We start from the raw sequence: 24,798 nt of genomic DNA, 5'->3' as shown, positions 1-24,798 counted from the left end.
CAAACTAACTAACTAACTAACAAACTAACTAACTAGAGAGGTAGGTGACACTAACTAACTAACTAACAAACTAACTAACTAACTAACTAACTAACTAACTAACTAACAAACTAACTAACTAACTAACTAACTAACTAACTAACTAACTAACAAACTAACTAACTAGAGAGGTAGGTGACACTAAATAACTAGAGGTAGGTGACACTAAATAACTAGAGGTAGGTGACACTATCTAACTAGAGGTAGGTGACACTATCTAACTAGAGAGGTAGGTGACACGATCTAACTAATATACCAGAGAGGTAGGTGACACTAACTAACTAGAGAGGTACGTGACACTAACTAACTAATATACTAGAGAGTTATGTGTCACTAACTAACTAATATAATAGAGAGGTAGGTGAAACTGGCCCTTTTCTCAACCCTGTTTCTCAGCTTTGGTGAACTGGAACACTGAAGCTGCCTGTCCTCACTAATGCTCTTATGGCTGAATAGAATTCTAGTGACCTAGTGGAAAGCCTTCCTAGAAGTGGAGGCCGTTACAGCAGCAAAGGGCAGATCAACTCCAATATTAATACCAATGATTTTGAAATGAGATGTTGGACGGGCAGTTGTCCACATACTGTTGGTCGGTGTAGTGTATGAGAGTTAGCTTCATTGCCATACAGCACAGTTGAAGGCTTTGATCTTCCTCTGGTCTGTTTTTCAGAAATCTGTGATGTTCAACAATGAGTTGATGGCCGACGTTCATTTAGGTGGTGGGACAGACAGGAGGGACACAGAGACTTCCAGGACACAGGTGAGTGTAACCGGCGGGGGTTGAACCCTTCTCCTGATCGGCACGGTCCAAGGGTGATATTTGAGATTAAGGTAGGGATCATTTATCAAATCAAATCAAATCTAAATCAAATCACATTTATTTATACATTTGCACATCAGCTGATATCTCAAAGTGCTGTACAGAAACCCAGCCTAAAACCCCAAACAGCAAACAATGCAGGTGTAGAAGCACGGTGGCTAGGAAAACTCCTAGAAAGGCCAAAACCTAGAAAAGAAACCTAGAGAGGAACCAGGCTATGTGGGGTGGCCAGTCCTCTTCTGGCTGTGCCGTGTGGAGATTATAACAGAACATGGCCAAGATGTTCAAATGTTCATAAACGACCAGCATGGTCGAACAATAAGGCAGAACAGTTGAAACTGGAACAGCAGCACGGTCAGGTGGACTGGGGATAGCAAGGAGTCATCATGTCAGGTAGTCTGGGACATGGTCCACAGGAGCTCAGGTCCTCCGAGAGAAAGAAAGAAGGAGGAGGGGTAGAACGCACCTGGATTCACTAGGACACCGAATAGGACAGGAGAAGTACTCCTGATATAACAAACTGACCCCAGCCCCCAACACATAAACTACTGCAGCATAAATACTGGAGGCTGAGACAGGAGGGGTCATTTATCACTAGATTGATTGATGCATGATTTCAAATAACCTCTGCGACATACGACTTTTATCTAACTGTCCTCCACTACATACGACTGTTATCTAACTGTCCTCCACTACATACGACTTTTATCTAACTGTCCTCCACTACATACGACTGTTATCTAACTGTCCTCCACTACATACGACTGTTACCTAACTGTCCTCCACTACATACGACTGTTACCTAACTGTCCTCCACTACATACGACTGTTACCTAACTGTCCTCCACTACATACGACTGTTACCTAACTGTCCTCCACTACATACGACTTTTACCTAACTGTCCTCCACTACATACGACTGTTATCTAACTGTCCTCCACTACATACGACTGTTATCTAACTGTCCTCCACTACATACGACTTTTACCTAACTGTCCTCCACTACATACGACTGTTATCTAACTGTCCTCCACTACATACGACTGTTACCTAACTGTCCTCCACTACATACGACTTTTACCTAACTGTCCTCCACTACATACGACTGTTATCTAACTGTCCTCCACTACATACGACTGTTACCTAACTGTCCTCCACTACATACGACTTTTACCTAACTGTCCTCCACTACATACGACTGTTATCTAACTGTCCTCCACTACATACGACTGTTACCTAACTGTCCTCCACTACATACGACTGTTATCTAACTGTCCTCCACTACATACGACTGTTATCTAACTGTCCTCCACTACATACGACTTTTACCTAACTGTCCTCCACTACATAAGGCTTTTACCTAACTGTCCTCCACTACATACGACTGTTACCTAACTGTCCTCCACTACATACGACTTTTACCTAACTGTCCTCCACTACATACGACTGTTACCTAACTGTCCTCCACTACATACGACTGTTACCTAACTGTCCTCCACTACATACGACTGTTACCTAACTGTCCTCCACTACTTAAGGCTTTTACCTAACTGTCCTCCACTACATACGACTTTTACCTAACTGTCCTCCACTACATACGACTGTTACCTAACTGTCCTCCACTACTTAAGGCTTTTACCTAACTGTCCTCCACTACATACGACTGTTATCTAACTGTCCTCCACTACATACGACTGTTACCTAACTGTCCTCCACTACTTACGACTGTTATCTAACTGTCCTCCACTACATACGACTGTTATCTAACTGTCCTCCACTACATACGACTGTTATCTAACTGTCCTCCACTACATACGACTTTTATCTAACTGTCCTCCACTACATACGACTGTTATCTAACTGTCCTCCACTACATACGACTGTTACCTAACTGTCCTCCACTACATACGACTGTTACCTAACTGTCCTCCACTACATACGACTGTTACCTAACTGTCCTCCACTACATACGACTGTTACCTAACTGTCCTCCACTACATACGACTTTTACCTAACTGTCCTCCACTACATACGACTGTTATCTAACTGTCCTCCACTACATACGACTGTTATCTAACTGTCCTCCACTACATACGACTTTTACCTAACTGTCCTCCACTACATACGACTGTTATCTAACTGTCCTCCACTACATACGACTGTTACCTAACTGTCCTCCACTACATACGACTTTTACCTAACTGTCCTCCACTACATACGAATGTTATCTAACTGTCCTCCACTACATACGACTGTTACCTAACTGTCCTCCACTACATACGACTTTTACCTAACTGTCCTCCACTACATACGACTGTTATCTAACTGTCCTCCACTACATACGACTGTTACCTAACTGTCCTCCACTACATACGACTGTTATCTAACTGTCCTCCACTACATACGACTGTTATCTAACTGTCCTCCACTACATACGACTTTTACCTAACTGTCCTCCACTACATAAGGCTTTTACCTAACTGTCCTCCACTACATACGACTGTTACCTAACTGTCCTCCACTACATACGACTTTTACCTAACTGTCCTCCACTACATACGACTGTTACCTAACTGTCCTCCACTACATACGACTGTTACCTAACTGTCCTCCACTACATACGACTGTTACCTAACTGTCCTCCACTACTTAAGGCTTTTACCTAACTGTCCTCCACTACATAAGGCTTTTACCTAACTGTCCTCCACTACATACGACTGTTACCTAACTGTCCTCCACTACATACGACTTTTACCTAACTGTCCTCCACTACATACGACTGTTATCTAACTGTCCTCCACTACATACGACTTTTATCTAACTGTCCTCCACTACATACGACTGTTATCTAACTGTCCTCCACTACATACGACTGTTACCTAACTGTCCTCCACTACATACGACTGTTATCTAACTGTCCTCCACTACATACGACTGTTACCTAACTGTCCTCCACTACATACGACTGTTACCTAACTGTCCTCCACTACATATGACTGTTACCTAACTGTCCTCCACTACATACGACTGTTACCTAACTGTCCTCCACTACATACGACTGTTATCTAACTGTCCTCCACTACATACGACTTTTACCTAACTGTCCTCCACTACATACGACTGTTATCTAACTGTCCTCCACTACATACGACTGTTACCTAACTGTCCTCCACTACATACGACTTTTACCTAACTGTCCTCCACTACATACGACTGTTATCTAACTGTCCTCCACTACTTAAGGCTTTTACCTAACTGTCCTCCACTACATACGACTGTTATCTAACTGTCATCCACTACATACGACTGTTACCTAACTGTCCTCCACTACTTACGACTGTTATCTAACTGTCCTCCACTACATACGACTGTTATCTAACTGTCCTCCACTACTTAAGGCTGTTACCTAACTGTCCTCCACTACATACGACTTTTATCTAACTGTCCTCCACTACATACGACTTTTACCTAACTGTCCTCCACTACATACGACTGTTATCTAACTGTCCTCCACTATAAGGACTTACCTAACTGTCCTCCACTACATACGCCTTTTATCTAACTGTCCTCCACTACATAAGGCTTTTACCTAACTGTCCTCCACTACATACGACTGGTACCTAACTGTCCTCCACTACATACGACTGTTACCTAACTGTCCTCCACTACATACGACTTTTTATCTAACTGTCCTCCACTACATACGACTTTTATCCAACTGTCCTCCACTACATACTGACTTTACCTAACTGTCCTCCACTACATACGACTTTTATCTAACTGTCCTCCACTACATACGACTTTTACCTAACTGTCCTCCACTACATACGACTGTTATCTAACTGTCCTCCACTACATACGACTTTTATCTAACTGTCCTCCACTACATACGACTGTTACCTAACTGTCCTCCACTACATACGACTGTTATCTAACTGTCTTCTCCACTACATACGACTGTTATCTAACTGTCCTCCACTACATACGACTGTTACCTAACTGTCCTCCACTACATACGACTTTTATCTAACTGTCTCCACTACATACGACTGTTACCTAACTGTCCTCCACTACATACGACTGTTATCTAACTGTCCTCCACTACATAAGGCTTTTACCTAACTGTCCTCCACTACATACGACTTTTATCTAACTGTCCTCCACTACATACGACTGTTACCTAACTGTCTCCACTACATACGACTTTTACCTAACTGTCCTCCACTACATACGACTTTTTACCTAACTGTCCTCCACTACATACGATTGTTACCTAACTGTCCTCCACTACATACGACTGTTACCTAACTGTCCTCCACTACATAAGACTTTTACCTAACTGTCCTCCACTACATACGACTGTTACCTAACTGTCCTCCACTACATACACTGTTACCTAACTGTCCTCCACTATATACGACTTTTTTACCTAACTGTCCTCCACTACATAAGGCTTTTACCTAACTGTCCTCCACTACATACGATTGTTACTTTAACTGTTCCTCCACTACATAAGGCTTTTACCTAACTTTCCTCCACTACATACGACTGTTACCTAACTGTCCTCCACTCACATCACGACTTTTACCTAACTGTCCTCCACTACATACGACTGTTATCTAACTGTCCTCCACTACTTAAGGCTTTTACCTAACTGTCCTCCACTACATACGACTGTTATCTAACTGTCATCCACTACATACGACTGTTACCTAACTGTCCTCCACTACTTACGACTGTTATCTAACTGTCCTCCACTACATACGACTGTTATCTAACTGTCCTCTACTTTGGACTGTTACCTAACTGTCCTCCACTACATACGACTTTTATCTAACTGTCCTCCACTACACGACTTTACCTAACTGTCCTCCACTCATACGACTGTTATCTAACTGTCCTCCACTACATAAGGCTTTACCTAACTGTCCTCACTACATACGCTTTTATCTAACTGTCCTCCACTACATAAGGCTTTTACTCTAACTGTCCTCCACTACATACGACTGGTACCTAACTGTCTCACTACATACGATTGTTACCTAACTGTCCTCCATACATACGACTTTTATCTAACTGTCCTCCACTACATACGACTTTTTATCTAACTGTCCTCCACTACATACGACTTTTACTTAATTGTCCTCCATTATATACGACTTTTTATCTAACTGTCCTCCATTTTTCATATACGATTTTTAATTTAATTGTTCTCCACTACATACGACTGTTATCTAACTGTCCTCCACTACATACGACTTTTATCTAACTGTCCTTCCATATATACGACTGTTACCTAACTGTCCTCCACTACATACGACTGTTATCTAACTGTCCTCCACTACATACGACTGTTATCTAACTGTCCTCCACTACATACGACTGTTACCTAACTGTCCTCCACTACATACGACTTTATCTAACTGTCCTCCACTACATACGACTGTTACCTAACTGTCCTCCACTACATACGACTGTTATCTAACTGTCCTCCACTACATAAGGTTACTTAACTGTCTTCCACTACATACGACTTTATCTAACTGTCCTCCACTACATACGACTGTGCTAGCCACGGTAACTTGTCCTCCACTACATACGACTTTTTTTACCTAACTGTCCTCCACTACATACGACTTTTACCTAACTGTCCTCCACTACATACGACTGTTACCTAACTGTCCTCCACTACATACGACTGTTACCTAACTGTCCTCCACTACATAAGGCTTTTACCTAACTGTCCTCCACTACATACGACTGTTACCTAACTGTCCTCCACTACATACGACTGTTACCTAACTGTCCTCCACTACATACGACTTTTACCTAACTGTCCTCCACTACATAAGGCTTTTACCTAACTGTCCTCCACTACATACGACTGTTACCTAACTGTCCTCCACTACATAAGGCTTTTACCTAACTTTCCTCCACTACATACGACTGTTACCTAACTGTCCTCCACTACATACGATTGTTACTCTAACTGTCTCCACTACATACGACTGTTACCTAACTGTCCTCTGATACTTAAGGCTTTTATCTAACTGTCCTCCATTACATACGACTGTTATCTAACTGTCCTCCACTACATACGACTGTTATCTAACTGTCCTCCACTACATACGACTGTTACCTAACTGTCCTCCACTACTTAAGGCTTTTACCTAACTGTCCTCTGATACTTAAGGCTTTTACCTGACTGTCCTCTGATACTTAGGGTTTTTACCTAACTGTCCTCTGATACTTAAGGCTTTTACCTAACTGTCCTCTGATACTTAAGGCTTTAATATCTAACTGTCCTCCACACATAAGACTTATCTAACTGTCCTCCACTACTTAAGACTTATCTAACTGTCCTCCACTACATAAGACTTATCTAACTGTCCTCCACTATCTCTTCTCTCTCTCCAATAGTATGTTCTGTCTTCCAGTTCTCTCACCATCTCTCTCCAACAGTATGTTCTGTCTTCCAGTTCTGTCTCACCATCTCTCTCTCTCTCTCCAACAGTATGTTCTGTCTCACCATCTCGTCTCTCTCTCTCTCCAACAGTATGTTCTGTCTTCCAGTTCTGTCTCACCATCTCTCTCTCCAACAGTATGTTCTGTCTCACCATCTCTTCTTCTCTCTCTCCAATAGTATGTTCTGTCTCACCATCTCTTCTCTCTCTCTCCAACAGTATGTTCTGTCTTCCAGTTCTGTCTCACCATCTCTTCTCTCTCCAACAGTATGTTCTCTCACCATCTTTTCTCTCTCCAATAGTATGTTCTGTCTCACCATCTATGCTCTCTCTCCAACAGTATGTTCTGTCTCACCATCTATGCTCTCTCCAACAGTATGTTCTGTCTCACCATCTATGCTCTCTCTCCAACAGTATGTTCTGTCTCACCATCTATGTTTCTCTCCAACAGTATGTTCTGTCTCACCATCTATGCTCTCTCTCTCCAACAGTATGTTCTGTCATCCAGTTCTGTCTCACCATCTCGTCTCGCTCTCCAACAGTATGTTCTGTCTCACCATCTCTCATCTCTCTCCAACAGTATGTTCTGTCTCACCATCTCTTCTCTCTCTCTCCAACAGTATGTTCTGTCTTCCCAGTTCTGTCTCACCATCTCTTCTCTCTCTCTCCAACAGTATGTTCTGTCTTCCAGTTCTGTCTCACCATCTCTTCTCTCTCTACAACAGTATGTTCTGTCTCACCATCTCTTCTCTCTCTCTTCTCCAACAGTATGTTCTGTCTTCCAGTTCTGTCACACCATCTCGTCTCTCTACAACAGCTCTACACTTCTAAGAAGTACATTTGTGCCCCACCTGGCCAGAGCCTGTGTTAACTTTCTGTTCTGTCTTCCAGTTCTCTGTCTCACCATCTATGCTCTTTCTCCAACAGTATGTTCTGTCTCACCATCTATGCTCTCTCTCCAACAGTATGTTCTGTCTCACCATCTATGCTCTTTCTCAACAGTATGTTTCTGTCTCACCATCTATGCTCTCTCCAACAGTATGTTTCTGTCTCACCATCTATGCTCTCTCTCCAACAGTATGTTCTGTCTCACCATCTATGCTCTCTCTCCAGCAGTATGTTCTGTCTCACCATCTATGCTCTCTCTCCAGCAGTATGTTCTGTCTCACCATCTATGCTCTCTCTCCTCCAACAGTATGTTCTGTCTCACCATCTATGCTCTCTCTCTCCAACAGTATGTTCTGTCTCACCATCTATGCTCTCTTCAACAGTATGCTCTGTCTCACCATCTATGCTCTCTCTCCAACAGTATGTTCTCGCTGTTGGCAGTTCAGTGTTCCATGCCATGTTTTATGGAGAGCTGCGGAAAAACAAGGATGAACTCCGGATTCCGGACATGGAGCCTGCTGCATTCCTGGTAATGTTGAAGTAAGGAAGAAGTCCTCTAGTTTTCTTACGTCCATTTTTTCTCCTCTTCAACTCCTCTATTTCTGAATTCCAAATTTAACCTTTCTCTCTCATTATTTGTTATCATCTTTCTTTCTCTCTCTCTCTCTCTCTCTCTCTCTCTCTTCCTCTCTCTCTCTCTCTCTCTCTCTCTCTCTCTCTCTCTCTCTCGCTCACACCTCACTCACTCACCCACTCACCACTCACCACCCACCCACCACTCACTCACCACTCACTCACTCACTCACCACTCACTACTCACTCACACACACACACACACACACACACACACACACACACACACACACACACACACACACACACACTCACACACACACTCACACACATATATATATACACATGTATCTCAGATCAAACTGTAGTTAGAGCCCTATTGTCCCTGGTTAAATATAGTACATATGATAGGGAACAAGGTACCATTTGAACACAAACACAGTGTTGAAATGTACACTGATAATGTTATAGGCCTTGGATGTCGAGGAATAAATTCAGTACAAGAAAAGATGCTGATTTTACACCTAATATTTCACACAGCTTTTTTATAGCAGTACATTAATCAATCATCAATAATAAAGTCAAATCGAAAATAACTGATAAGAAAATAATATTATTATAATTATAATTATTCTTCTAATAACCACCCCTCTACCTGCACCTATCCCCAGGTACATCTATTGTGATGAGATAGACCTGAATGCTGACACAGTGCTGGCCACGCTCTACACTGCTAAGAAGTACATTGTGCCCCACCTGGCCAGAGCCTGTGTTAACTGCTGAGACTAGCTTTCAGCCAAGAACGCCCTCTGCGTCCCTGCTTTCACAGAGCTGTTTGTTTGAGGAGCCTGTTGACCGAGCGATGCTGGGAGGTGAGAAACCTTTTGTGAATATTGTACTGACAAGGAGAGAGTGGGAAACCTTGTGAATATTGTACTGACAAGGAGAGAGTGGAAACCTTTGTGAATATTGTACTGACAAGGAGACAGTGAAAACCTTTGAATATTGTACTGACAAGGAGACAGTGAGAAACCTTTGTGAATATTGTACTGACAAGGAGACAGTGAGAAACCTTAGAATGTATTGTAATTGACAAGGAGACAGTGAGAAACCTTTGTGAATATTGTACTGACAAGGAGAGTGGGAAACTTTTTTGTGAATATTGTACTGACAAGGAGACAGTGAGAAACCTTTGTGAATATTGTACTGACAAGGAGGCAGTGAGAAACCTTTGTGAATATTGTACTGACAAGGAGACAGGGAAACCTTGTGAATATTGTACTGACAAGGAGAGAGTGAGAAACCTTTTTTTTGTGAATATTAACTGACAAGGAGACAGTGAGAAACCTTTGTGAATATTGTACTGACAAGGAGAGAGTGGGAAACCTTTTTTGTGAATATTGTACTGACAAGGAGACAGTGAGAAACCTTTGAATATTGTACTGACAAGGAGCCAGTGAGAAACCTTTGTGAATATTGTACTGACAAGGAGACAGTGAGAAACCTTTTGTGAATATTGTACTGACAAGGAGCCAGTGGGAAACCTTTGTGAATATTGTAATGACAAGGAGACAGTGAGAAACCTTTGTGAATATTGTACTGACAAGGAGACAGTGAGAAACCTTTTGTGAATAGTGTTTTGATAAGAAGGTAGTTTTACTTCTGACAGCATTTATTGGAAAGAAGATGGGTCACTATAATAGGTTCAGGAACATCTTTCCTAAGATAGAACAGGATATGTTACATAGGGATAGGGCATTATGGGTACTGTCGTATATAATGCTACTCTGAATATACGCTACACAAAAATATAAAAATCAAAATGCAACAATTTTAAAGCTGACTTGAGTTACAGTTTATATAAAGAAATCAGTCAATTGAAATAAAGAAATTAGGACAAAATCTATGGATATCACATGACTGGGAATACAGATATGCATCTGTTGGTGGGGCCTGGATCAGAAAAACCAGTCAGTATCTGCTGTGGATCAGAAACCAATCAGTATCTGGTGTGGATCAGAAAAACCAGTCAGTATCTGCTGTGGATCAGAAACCAGTCAGTATCTGGTGTGGATCAGAAAACCAGTCAGTATCTGCTGTGGATCAGAAAACCAGTCAGTATCTGCTGTGGATCAGAAAGCCAGTCAGTATCTGATTCCACCATTTGCCTCATGCAGGCGCGACACATCTCCTTCACATAGAGTTGATCAGGCTGTTGATTGGGGTCTGTGGAATGTTGACCCACTCCTCTTCAATGGCTGTGTGAAGTTGCTGGATATTGACGGGAACTAGAACACGCTGTCGCACATGTCGATCCAGAGCATCCCAAACATGCTCAATCAGTGGCATGTCTGAGCATGCAGGCCTTGGAAGAGGTGGACGTTTTCAACTTCCAGGAAATGTGTACAGATCCAGTGACATGGGGCCGTGCATTATCATTCTGAAACATGAGGTGTTGGGGTGGCTGAATGGCACGACAATGGGCCTCAGGACCTCGACATGGTATCTCTGTGCATTCAAATCTGCCATAGATAAAAATGCAATAGTGTTTGTTGTCCATAGCTTATGCCTGCCAATACTCATACCACCACCACCACCATGAGGAACTCTGTTCACAACGTTGACATCAGCAAACCGCTCAGACAACACGACACCATACACGCTTTTCAAGCATTCACCCGGTACAGTTGAAACCTGGATTACTCTGTGAAGAGCACACTTCCAGGATTGCAGTGGCCATTGAAGGTGAAAGCATTTTGTCGGTTACAAAACCGAACTGTAGTCAGGTCACAGGATGATGAGTCAAAGAGATGGATGAAACAGTTACTGACAGTTTGTAGAGAAATATTTGGTTGTGCAAACCCCACAGTTTCATCAGCTGTCCGGGTGGACGGTCTCAGACGATCCCGCAGGTGAAGAAGCTGGATGTGGAGGTCCTGGGCTAACAAAGTTACACGTGGTCTTGCGTTTGTGAGGCAAGTTGGTCTTTCTGCCAAATTCTCTAAAACTACGTTGGAGGTTGCTTATGGTAGAGAAATTAACATTCAATTCTCTGGCAACAGCTCTTTGGACACTCCTACAGTCAGCATGCCAATTGCATGCTCCTCAAAACTTGAAAAATCTGTGGCATTGTGAGTCTAAGCCCCTGTCCAAGCCGATGGAGGTGGGTGAGGGGGAGGGCTTCTACTAAGATATAATTAATTTTTTTATTAAGGCCATAACCATGATTTTATTTTTTTGCTACTTGATTTAGAAATTGTAAGACCCCTGAAGTATCAAACACATGTATTAAAATGAAAAATGTTACATATTTATTTCTCCCCTGTTTTCAGGGCGAAGATTTTGGTAACCTGTCACATAATCACTACATAGAACAAACATAGTCCCCATCAAAATATCTAAAGAAAGTTTGTTCTGACGTGTCTGAGATATATCTGTATCTATATCTGAGAAATAGAAGAAACATCAGGAAACAGTTTATTTAATATTAGTATTTTTAATTTGTTGGTTCTAAACAGTCTCCATATATATTTCCATACATGTTTTCAACTGGTACCGAGTGACCTTCAGACAAGTCCTGTGGGCCTGTGGGAGTCCTAACAGCAAAACAACAATGTGTGAGTGGTTGTGAGGCCTGTGGGAGTCCTAACAGCAAAACAACAATGTGTGAGTGGTTGTGGGGCCTGTGGGAGTCCTAACAGCAAAACCACAATGTGTGAGTGGTTGTGAGGCCTGTGGAGTCCCTAACAGCAAAACAACAATGTGTGAGTGGTTGTGAGGCCTGTGGGAGTCCTAACAGCAAAACAACAATATGTGAGTGGTTGTGGAGGCCTGTGGAGTCCTAACAGCAAAACCACAATGTGTGAGTGGTTGTGAGGCCTGTGGAGTCCTAACAGCAAAACAATGTGTGAGTGGTTGTGAGAGTCTCATCTTTCCACAGAGGGGTCATGTTAGTGTATCCCAAAGTTTTTGGCGACCGTATCTCTGCATGTCTGGCAGACATATCAGTGTGGATGACGGATCACCACCTCAAGCTGAACCTCGGCAAGACGGAGCTGCTCTTCCTCCCGGGGAAGGACTGCCCGGGGCTCCATGATCTCGCCATCACGGTTGACAACTCCATTGTGTCCCTCCTCCCAGAGCGCTAAGAACCTTGGCGTGATCCTGGACAACACCCTGTCGTTCTCAACTAACATCATATGGGTGGCCCGTTCCTGTGAGTTGTTCTACAACATCCGCAGAGTACGACCCTGCCTCACACAGGAAGGGCGCAGGTCCTAATCCAGGCACTTGTCATCTCCGTCTGGACTACACTGCAGCTCGCTGTTGGCTGGGCTCCCTGCCTGTGCCAAAACCCTACAACTCATCAGAAAACGCCGCAGCCCGTCTGGTGTTCAACCTTCCCAGTTCTCCACGTCACTCCCGCCCCTCCGCTCCCTCCCACTGGCTTCCAGTTGAAGTTCGCATCCGCTACAAGACCATGGTGCTTGCCTACGGAGCTGTGACGGAACGGCCTCAGTACCTCAGGCTCTGATCAGGCCCTACACCCAAACAAGGGCACTGGCGTTCATCCACCTCTGGCCTGCTCGCCTCCCTACCACTGAGGAAGTACAGTTCCCCGCTCAGCCCAGTCAAAACTGTTAAGCTGCTCTGGCCCTCTAATGGTGGGAACAAAACTCCTCACGACGCCAGGACAGCGGAGTCAATCAAATTTGCTCCGGAGACACCTGAAACCCCACCTCTTTAAGGAATACCTAGGGATAGGATAAAGTAATCCTTCTCCACCCCCCCCTTAAAAGATTTAGATGCACTATTGTAAAGTGGCTGTTCCACTGGATGTCATATGTGAACGCACCAATTTGTAAGTACGCTCTGGATAAGAGCGTCTGCTAAATGACTTAAATGTAAATGTAAATGTTTGAACGCTACAGACAGAAGTTGGCGGGATTGGCTGTACTGACTTCAGACGATTCCCAAGACTATTGTTGGGGCCGTAGGGCAAAAATGGAGAACAAACTGTTCGGACGCTACAGACGATTTTGTGAGAAGGCCGCTTAGGGACTCATGGTCTGATAAACACTCTAAAGACCTCTATCTCTTTAACCTTTCAGATGTGGACTGATGCAGTGAACAGAGAAAGCATCTAGCTTTAATTTGCAAATTAGATTTCCTCTGGGGAGCAAACACTGACCTTAGGGGGTTAATCAGTTTATTGATATGCCACATATCAGGTGGAAGGTTTATCTTGGCAAAGGAGAAAATGCTACTTATAACAGGGATGTAAACTAAGTTGTAAGATCTGAGAAAATCAGCTTTTTTGTGCGGGAGATGGGAATATTTCTGGGATGTTTTATTCTCATCTCATGAAATATGGGATCAACACATGTTGTGTTTTATATTTTTGATCTGTATATTTTGGGCTAAAATGCGTTTATCATTGATATGTTGTCTGTTATCTTCAATTTGACCAGTGTGTTGTCTCTGCATGCTGAAGAGATGCAGCCAAACGCATCTATAGCCTACAGGATTATTCACGCTGTCCATCCCATCCCACCAGGTGATTGATGCCCAGGCAGAGCTGGCCCTGCGGTCGGAGGGTTTCACTCACATCGACTCCCAGACACTAGAGTATCCTCCAGAGAAGACCCTCAACGCCAAAGAGGAGGTGGTGTTTGAGGCAGCTCTGAGCTGGGCCGAAGCAGAGTGTCAGAGACAGGACCTCACCACCTTCCATCGACAACAAACGCAAGGTATTACTAACTGGAATTACAGCAACAATGACAGTAACTAGCAACCTGAACATTTTAGCCATTTTGGCAGAGGTTGACGAGGTTGCCAGGTGGTTTCTAAAATGTTTATTTCACCTTTATTTAACCAGGTAGGCTAGTTGAGAACACTTTATTTAACCAGGTAGGCTAGTTGAGAACACTTTTTATTTAACCAGGTAGGTTAGTTGAGAAAACCTTTATTTACAACCAGGTAGGCTAGTTGAGAACAAGTTATCATTTGCAACTGCACCTGGCCAAGATAAAGCATAACAATTTGACACATATAACACACAGAGTTACACATGGAATAAACAAAACATACAGTCAATAATACAATAGAGAAAAAGAAAAGAAAAAAAAAAGTCTATATACAGTGAGTGAAATGCGGTAAGATAAGGGAGTTAAGGCAATAAATAGGCCATGGTGGCTAAGTAATTACAATATAGCAATTAAACACTGAATGGTAGATGTGCAGAAGATGAATGTGCAGGTAGAGATACTGGGGTGCAAAGGAGCAATTTAAATAAATGTATACAGTATGGGGATGAGCTAGATAGATGGGCTAGATAGATGGGCTGTTTACAGATGGGCTATGTATGGAGGTGTGATCTGTGAGCTGTTTCTGGAGAAGAAGCTTTAGTTAGTGAGGAGATATGGGTCTCCAGCTTCAGTGATTTTTGCAGTTTGTTCCAGTCATTGGCAGCAGAGAACTGGAAGGAAAGGCGATCAATGAGGGAATTGGCTTTTGGGGTGACCCAGTGAGATATATCTGCTGGAGCGCATGCTACGAGTGGGGTTGCCAGTGAGCTAGCAGAGTCTTTTAGATGACCTGTAGCCAGTGGCGACGAGTATGAAGCGAGAGACAACCAACGAGAGTGTACAGGTCGCAATGGTGGGTAGTGTATGGGGCTTTGGTGACAAAACGGATGGCACTGTGATAGACTGCATCCAATTTGTTGAGTAGAGTTGGAGGCTATTTTATATATGACATCGCCGAAGTCGAGGATCGGTAGGATGGTCAGTTTTACAAGGGTATGTTTTGCACCATGAGTGAAGGATGCTTTGTTGCGATATAGGAAGCCAATTCTAGATTTAAGTTTGGATTGGAGATGCTTAATGTGAGTGTTGGGTGAAGGTCACTACATTCCCTTATGAATGTAATTATTGATGATATCTTATACTTATACAATAGTATGGCATGTTTAGGAGTACTTTGTATGGCTTCTCAGTTTCTAGTGTGTTAAGTATTTAGGTTTTACCAGGTGTGGTTTTAATATATGCAGTTGAAGTCAGAAGTTTACATACACTTTGGTTGAAGTCATTAAAACTCGTTTTTCAACCACTCCACAAATTTCTTGTTAACAAATTGTAGTTTGGCAAGTCGGTTAGGACATCTACTTTTTTTCCCCAACAATTGTTTACAGACAGATTATTTCACTTATAATTCATTGCATCACAATTCCAGTGGGTTAGAAGTTTACATACACTAAGTTGACTGTGCCTTTAAACAGCAAGGAAAATTCCAGAAAATGATGCCATGGCTTTAGAAGCTTCTGATAGGCTAATTGACATCATTTGAGTCAATTGGAGTGTACCTGTGGATGTATTTCAAGACCTACCTTCAAATCCAGTGCCTCTCTGCTTGACATCATGGGAAAATCAAAAGAAATCCGCATAGACATCAGAATTTATTTTAGACCTCCACAAGTCTGGTTCATCCTTGGGAGCAATTTCCAAATGCCTGAAGGTACCACGTTCATCTGTACAAACAATTTTTGTGGGCAGAACTGAGAAAGCGTATGCGAGCAAGGAGGCCTACTAACCTGACTCTGTTACACCAGCTCTGTCAGGAGGAATGGGCCAAAATTCACCAAACTTATGTAGGAAGCTTGTGGAAGGCTACCTGAAATATTTGACCCAAGTTAAACAATTTAAAGGCAATGCTACCAAATACTAATGTAAACTTCTGACCCACTGGGAATGTGATGAAAGAAATTAAAGCTGAAATAAATCATTATCTCTACTATAATTCTAATATTTCACATTCTTAAAATACAGGGGTGATCCTAACTGACCTAAGACAGGGATTTTTAACTAGGATTAAATGTCAGGAATTGTGAAAAATTGAGTTTAAATGTAGTTGGTTAAGGTGTATGTAAACTTCCGACTTCAACTGCATATATTTTTGAATAAATGAATGAATCAACCCTCTCTCTTTTGTAGGTGCTGGGCAAGGCCGTATTCCTCATTCGCATCCCCACCATGACATTGGATGACTTTGCTAATGGTGCCGCTCAATCAGGCGTCCTGACCCTGAACGAAACCAACGACATCTTCCTGTGGTACACCGCAGCCAAGAAACCGGACCTCCTGTTCGCCAGCCAACCACGGAAGGGCCTGTCTCCTCAGCAATGCCACCGTTTCCAGTCCTGTGCCTACCGGAGCAACCAGTGGCGCTACCGGGGACGCTGCGACAGCATTCAGTTCACAGTGGACCAACGCATCTTCATCGCTGGGTTTGGCCTCTATGGCTCCAGCTGCGGATCGACCGAGTACTCGGCTAAGATTGAGCTCAAACGCCAGGGCCTTCTCCTCGGACAGAACCTGAGTAAATACTTCTCTGATGGTTCTAGCAACACGTTCCCGTGTGGTTTGAGTACCCTGTGCAGATAGAACCGGATATGTTCTACACGGCCAGCGTGGTGCTGGATGGGAGCGAGTTGAGTTACTTTGGACAGGAAGGCATGACGGAGGTGCAGTGTGGGAAGGTGACGTTTCAGTTCCAGTGTTCGTCAGACAGTACCAACGGAACCGGAGTCCAAGGGGACAGATACCTGAACTCATCTTCTACACATAAATTAACCTAATGCCTAATGTGTACCTTCTGTGACCATTCACATGTCTGGTTCCGCGTCCACTCACGTCCTTGGAAAAGTATCCCATGAACATGTGCGGAATGGGAGGGGAACGTTCAATATTGCAACATTTTTGTTTGATTGGCCTTAGTGCGGAAGAGGAAGGTATGAGTTATGGACCATACCATTAGTTTGGCAGTAAAATGACCTAGTGGCCTCATGGGTGGAATGTAATGAATATTTTTTAATTGCATAATTGTCAAGTGGTTTTGTGATATTTCAGTCTGTGATGTGTATCAATTGTAATATTGGGATGCAAACTCAAAATGTAATACATATCAACTCGATGTCTGACACAGGTGTCTTTTGTCAGCCCATAACTATGTGTGTGAGGTGTATACCTTCGTAGATGTGTTTACTGCTACCAATAAATACTCTGTGTGACGAATATTACCGAAGGTGACTCCCTTCTTGTTCGGGTGGCGCTCGCGGTCGGTCGTCGCCGGTCTACTAGCTATCGCCGATCCGTTGTTCTGTGTTCCTTTAGTTCTGTCTAATTGGTAGCACCTGTTTCTTGTTTGGTTGTTAGGTAGGGTTATATATAGTCTGTTCAGCCCGCTTCTGTTTCGTGCGGGCTTGTTAGTCTGTTTTGTTGTTTGAGTGTATTTTTGTTGGCATTTGGGTTTCACGCTGTCCGTTTATATTTCTGTTCATTTGTGTTTCCACTTTTGTACATGTTATGTTTCCGGGACATTAAAGCGTGTTGTTTTTCCCACATCTTTTGCTCTCTGTGCCTGACTCCACACCTCTTCACTCATTGATCGTAACAGAAGCCTGCACCTTGATATGGAGTCAGCAGGAGCAGCGACCACTCCTCTTCCCACTATGGAAGAGAGAGTCCATCATCACACGTCCATCCTCCATCGCCTAGGATCAGCGATGGATCAGATGATGGAGAGGATGGATCGTTGGGAGAGGAATGGTTTCCCTACTACCCCACCGACCCTCCCACCAGCAACTCTACCATCTCCCCATCTGGATCCGGTTCCAGCGCTCTGCGCATTACGCCTCCGAGGAATTACGAGGGAGCAGCGACTGGGTGCCAGGGATTCCTGCTTCAATTAGACCTCTACCTGGCCACCGTTCGGCCGGCTCCCTCGGAGGAGGAGAGAGTAGGGGTCCTCATTACATGCCTGACCGGTAGAGCCCTGGAGTGGGCTAATGCGGTCTGGAACGGGCCCGACACAGCGAGGGACAACTACCCGGAGTTCACCCGCCGTTTCAGGGCCATGTTCGATCACCCTCCAGAAGGTCGAGCGGCGGGTGAGAGATTGTTCCATCTTAGACAGGGGACGAGGAGCGCGCAGGACTTCGCGCTGGAGTTCCGGACCTTGGCCGCAGCAGGGTGGAACGACAGGGCCCTGATAGACCATTACAGGTGTAGCCTGAGAGAGGACGTCCGTAGGGAGCTGGCCTGTCGGGATACTACCCTTAGCCTGGATGGACTGATAGACCTGTCGATCCGGTTGGACCATCTGCTAGCTGCTCGTGGACGTTCTGAAAGGGTCCTGTCAGTTCTACCTCCTGATCCTCCTGCCCCTATCCCGATGGAGCTAGGAGGGACCGCGTCAAGGGAGATCGGAGGAGGAAGCTCCTCCTGTACCAGTTGTGGCCGGAGAGGGCACACGTCTGGTCGGTGCTGGAGGAATTCATTTGGGAATCGAGAGGGCAGGCAGAACACTCATCGGTCACCCCAGGTGAGTAAGCACCACACTCTCCCAGAGTTTCCTGTTGGTCACATGTTCCTATTAATTTGTTTCCTTAATTATTCTCCTTCTCTCCAGCATAAGGCACTGGTAGATTCAGGCGCAGCTGGAAACTTTATAGATCGCGGACTCGCTCAGAGGTTGAGGATTCCGTTCGTAAAAGTAGACCCCCCTTTTACCGTGCACTCTTTAGATAGTCGACCATTAGGGTCAGGGCTGGTGAAGAAAGCCACAATTTCGTTGGAGATGATTACGCAGGGGAATCACAAGGAGCGAATTAATTTGTTCCTTATCGATTCACCTGCGTTTCCAGTTGTACTGGGGATTCCCTGGCTAGCTATTCATAATCCTACGATTTCGTGGAAACAGGGAACTCTACAGGGGTGGTCTGATGAGTGTTCAGGCAGGTGTGTAGGGGTTTCCATCGGTGTGACAACGGTGGAGAGTCCAGACCAGGTTTCCACCGTGCGCATTCCAGCTGAGTATGACGATTTGGCTATCAAAGAAGGCGACCCAATTACCACCCCATAGGCAGGGGGATTGCGTGATAAACCTCCAGGGTAACGCTGCACTCCCCAGGAGTCATGTGTATCCTTTGTCCCAGGAGGAGAAGGTGGCTATGGAAACTTATATCACAGAGGCTCTGGGACAGGGGTACATTTGGCCCTCCATGTCACCTGTCTCTTCGAGTTTCTTTTTTGTGAAGAAAAAAGATGGTGGTTTATGTCCGTGTATTGATTATAGAGGTCTAAATTCCATCACAGTGGGTTTTAGTTACCCACTACCTCTCATTGCTACGGCAGTGGAATCATTTCACAGAGCGCAGTTCTTCACTAAACTGGATCTCAGGAGTGCTTATAATCTGGTGCGTATTCGGGAGGGAGATGAGTGGAAAACTGCATTTAGCACTACTTCTGGCCATTATGAGTACCTCGTCATGCCATACGGTTTAAAGAATGCTCCAGCTATATTTCAATCCTTCGTAGATGAGATTCTTAGAGACCTGCACGGACAGGGTGTAGTGGTGTATATTGACGATATTTTGATCTACTCCGCTACACGCACTGCGCATGTATCTCTTGTTCGCAAGGTTCTTGGAAGACTGCTGGAGCATGACCTGTATGTGAAGGTGGAAAAATGTGAGTTTTCCAAACAACCAGTTTCCTTCCTGGGTTATCGCATTTCCAGCTCGGGTTTGGTAATGAAGGGTGACCGCGTAAAGGCAGTGCGTAATTGGCCGACTCCGACCACGGTAAAGGAGGTGCAGCGGTTCTTGGGGTTTGCCAATTACTACCGGAGGTTTATCCGGGGTTTTGGTCAGGTAGCTGCCCCTATTACCTCACTGCTGAAGGGGGGGCCGGTGCGTTTGCAGTGGTCAGCAGAGGCAAACTGAGCTTTTCATAAGTTGAAGGCGATGTTTACTGAGGCGCCGGTGTTGGCACATCCGGCCCTTCTTTGGCGTTTATAGTAGAGGTGGACGCATCCGAGGCTGGGGTTGGAGCGGTGCTCTCACAGCGTTCGGGTGTGCCACCGAAGCTCCGCCCCTGTGCCTTTTTTTCGAAGAAACTCGGGCCAGCGGAGCGGAATTATGATGTGGGGGATAGGGAGTTGTTGGCTATGGTTAAGGCCCTGAAGGTGTGGAGACACTGGCTTGAGGGGGCTAAACACCCTTTCCTTATCTGGACTGACCATCGTAACCTGGAGTATATCCGATCAGCTAGGAGACTGAATCCTCGTCAGGCAAGGTGGGCCATGTTTTTCACTAGATTTCGTTTCACTATCTCGTATAGACCAGGTTCCCTCAACACTAAGGCCGACGCGCTGTCAAGACTCTATGACACTGAGGACAGGTCCATCGATCCTACTCCCATCATTCCGGCAGCTAAGCTGGTGGCACCAGTAGTATGGGATGTGGACGCGGACATCGAGCGGGCGCTAAGGGGGAACCTGCGCCTCCACAGTGTCCGGAGGGTCGAGGTACGTGCCGCTCGCTGTTCGTGATCAATTGATTCGATGGGCTCATTGTCTACCCTCGTCGGGTCACCCAGGTATTTTTAGGACAGTGAGAGGTCTTGAGAGGAAGTACTGGTGGCCCACTTTGAGGAGGGATGTGTGATTCTATGTTTCCTCCTGTTCGGTGTGCGCCCAGAGTAAGGCTCCTAGACACCTGCCAAGAGGTAAATTACAACCTCTTCCCGTTCCACAACGACCGTGGACCCATCTATCGGTGGATTTTCTTACTGACCTTCCCCCCTCTCAGGGTAACACTACTATCCTGGTCGTTGTGGATCGGTTCTCTAAGTCCTGCCGTCTTATCCCATTGCCCGGTCTCCCTACGGCCCTACAGACTGCGGAAGCTCTTTTCACCCATGTCTTCCGGCACTACGGGGTGCCCGAGGATATAGTTTCTGATCGGGGCCCCAATTTATCTCCCGTGTTTGGAGGGCATTTATGGAACGTCTGGGGTCTCGGTCAGCCTGACCTCAGGGTATCACCCGGAGAGTAATGGGCAGGTGGAGAGAGTTAACCAGGAGGTGGGTAGGTTTCTGCGGTCGTATTGCCAGGACCGGCCAGGGGAGTGGGCGAGATATATTCCCTGGGCAGAAATAGCCCAGAACTCACTAAGCCACTCCTCTACCAACATGTCACCATTTGAGTGCGTGTTGGGGTACCAGCCAGTCCTGGCACCGTGGCATCAGAGCCAGACTGAGGCTCCTGCGGTGGAGGAGTGGGTACAGCGCTCTAAGGAGACCTGGAGGGCGGTCCAAGAGTCATTACGCCAAGCGAGTATAAGGCAGAAGAAGAGCGCTGACCGTCACCGCAGTGAGGCCCCCGTGTTTGCACCTGGGGACAGGGTCTGGCTCTCGACCCGAAACCTGCCCCTCCGCTTGCCCTGCCGGAAGCTGGGTCCGCAGTGTATAGGGCCATTTAAAGTCCTGAGGAGAATAAACGAGGTTTGTTATCGATTATTACTTCCTTCGTATTATCGTATTAACCCTTTCATGTGTCTCTTCTCAGGCCGGTGGTAGCTGGTCCCATGCAGGAAGATGAGGTTCCGGAGGTTCCTCCGCCCCCTCTGGACATCGAGGGGTCCCCGGCGTACAAAATTTGAGCTATTCTGGACTCGAGACGCCGGGTGAGGGGCTTGCAGTACCTCGTTGACTGGGAGGGGTACGGTCCGGAGGAGAGGTGCTGGGTTCCGGTGAGGGATATTCTAGACCCATCTATGTTGAGTGAATTCCATCGCCTCCGTCCGGATTGCCCAGCGCCTCGGCCCCCGGGTCGTCCCCGAGGCCAGCGTCGGCGCGCTGCGGGAGCTGCGCGTCAGGGGGGGGGGGTACTGTCACGAATATTACCGAAGGTGACTCTCCTTCTTGTTCGGGTGGCGCTCGGCGGTCGTCGTCGCCGGTCTACTAGCTATCGCCGATCCGTTGTTCTGTGTTCCTTTAGTTCTGTCTAATTGGTAGCACCTGTTTCTTGTTTGGTTGTTAGGTAGGGTTATATATAGTCTGTTCAGCCCGCTTCTGTTTCGTGCGGGCTTGTTAGTCTGTTTTGTTGTTTGAGTGTATTTTTGTTGGCATTTGGGTTTCACGCTGTCCGTTTATATTTCTGTTCATTTGTGTTTCCACTTTTGTACATGTTATGTTTCCGGGACATTAAAGCGTGTTGTTTTTCCCACATCTTTTGCTCTCTGCGCCTGACTCCACACCTCTTCACTCATTGATCGTAACAGTCCCATCTAAACCTCTGTAAAATATATTTTCCATAACCAATAATATTGTATTTTCAGCTGTTTGAAGCTGGTGTACAAAACTGAAAGTAAAAGATGGAAAAACTCAACTTAAGAACGGGAAGCATAGAAATAGCGCAGATAGAAGAGAACTACCACTTCTTAGACTTGCTTTCAATGAGAATGACAGATCTATTACGCACATTTATATGTGAATTTGGTTGGGTCACCCAAAAAAGTTACATATTGCAGCTTTAATAAATATGTCCCTGCTGTACTCCACACAGGTCTATCTTCCTGTGTGGTGGAAAATGTCCTTTACCATAAAGGAAAAATTTAATTCAGACTATGCATTCATTTTTTATTTGTGCTGCTGTCCATGACTATGTTTGATGAGCAAAAGGTTGACTTGTTATTGATATGTACTTTACATGGAAGCCACTGAGAAACAAACCAAGATTACGAAAGTGGAAGAGGTGACTGATACATCTTTGTAGAGAACATTCATGTGATAGCATGTTGTGTGATATATATATATATATATGTATTTTTTTTTAACCGTTATTTAACTAGGCAAGTCAGTTAAGAACAAATTGTTATTTACAATGACGGCCTACAGGGCGGAGCTAGCATGTTGGAGTGAACGGCTGTGCGTGAGAGGCTCCTGCAACTTTTTTGCGAAATAATCTAATTTAACCTACTTTATGGCACTTTTTACAACAAATGTTTCTTTCTAATACAAGATTGTAACTTTTTATATGAAAATGCCGAGTAATAAGAGACCAAAGGACAATAAATCCACAGCGGAGGCCTACTCCCCACTAAACAACGAGACAGACATGGCGGGAGGCACATGCAACAACGTGACACTTACAGAACTTACCTGGGCTTTGGGGGAGCTACGTGTTGCTATAGCTGAGGATCTTAAGGCCACTATTGCTGAGCTGGACACCAAAATCGAGAGCGTCATTCGAACGGTCGCTTCGCATGGCCAGAGTATTGTGGACCTTGAGAAAGCTTCTGAATTCAACGCTGGTAGGATCGACGAGTTAGAGAAGCGATGCTCGTCCTTGCAGGATACTGTGCAGAGGCTTTCTGTGAAAGTGGTGGACCTGGAGGGCCGATCCAGACGTAATAACCTTCGCGTTGTTGGTCTGGCAGAGGGGATAGAGGCGGGCTCTCGCCCTACTGACTTCTTCGCCAAGCTATTGAAGGATGCAATGGGATCGGATGTTTTGGATTCGGATCCCCAGCTGGACCGCGCACATCGCTCCCTTGTCCCAGTGCCTGGACCGGGCCAACGTCCTCGCCCAGTAATAATCTGTTGTCACAGTTTCAAGACCAAGGATCTTATCCTGCGTGAAGCTCGAATGAGGGGCAACCTGTCACATAAAGGGCATCCATTCCGTGTCTATGAGGATTATGCGCCCGATGTGGCAAAGCATCGCGCCGACTACAGAGATGTCATGACCAAACTCTACAAACTCCATCTTCGCCCAGCCTTACTCTTCCCTGCAAGACTAAGAATTACCCCGCCTTCCGGTGAGAAGATTTGTCTCTCCTCGGTTTTGGACCGGGGATATACACCAATCCCCCGTACAGGTTAGAGTGCCTTGTTAGTGCGTGTTAGGGTCTGCTCATGGACTCGAATCCATACTATACCATATTGGGTGAAAACGTATTAAACGGGCTCAACAAGGGCTACAGAGCATGTAAGACGCTGAGCAGACCAATGGATGGCGGTCAGAGCTCTCATTTAACGTTAAATTCACTTTCATCCCGGCTGTGCTCAGCGATGCATATTTTTTACTTCCAGGTTTGATCAATGACACCTTCGGACGGATATACTTATATTCCCCCACTTTTGTTTTGTTTCGTTAGTTATTTTACAATCC

At 45.1% G+C, this 24,798-nt stretch overlaps 1 pseudogene; it reads left to right on the top strand.

Annotated features, from left to right (window-relative positions):
* Window positions 1-718: 718 nt before the first annotated feature.
* LOC135573557 (BTB/POZ domain-containing protein 3-like) lies at window positions 719-17,761 on the top strand (annotated as a pseudogene).
* The last annotated feature ends 7,037 nt before the right edge of the window (window positions 17,762-24,798 follow it).

The sequence above is a fragment of the Oncorhynchus nerka genome, linkage group LG10 (genome assembly GCF_034236695.1).
Source record: "Oncorhynchus nerka isolate Pitt River linkage group LG10, Oner_Uvic_2.0, whole genome shotgun sequence".
Taxonomy (NCBI): domain Eukaryota; kingdom Metazoa; phylum Chordata; class Actinopteri; order Salmoniformes; family Salmonidae; genus Oncorhynchus; species Oncorhynchus nerka.
This window is presented reverse-complemented; position numbering and strand designations above follow the sequence as displayed.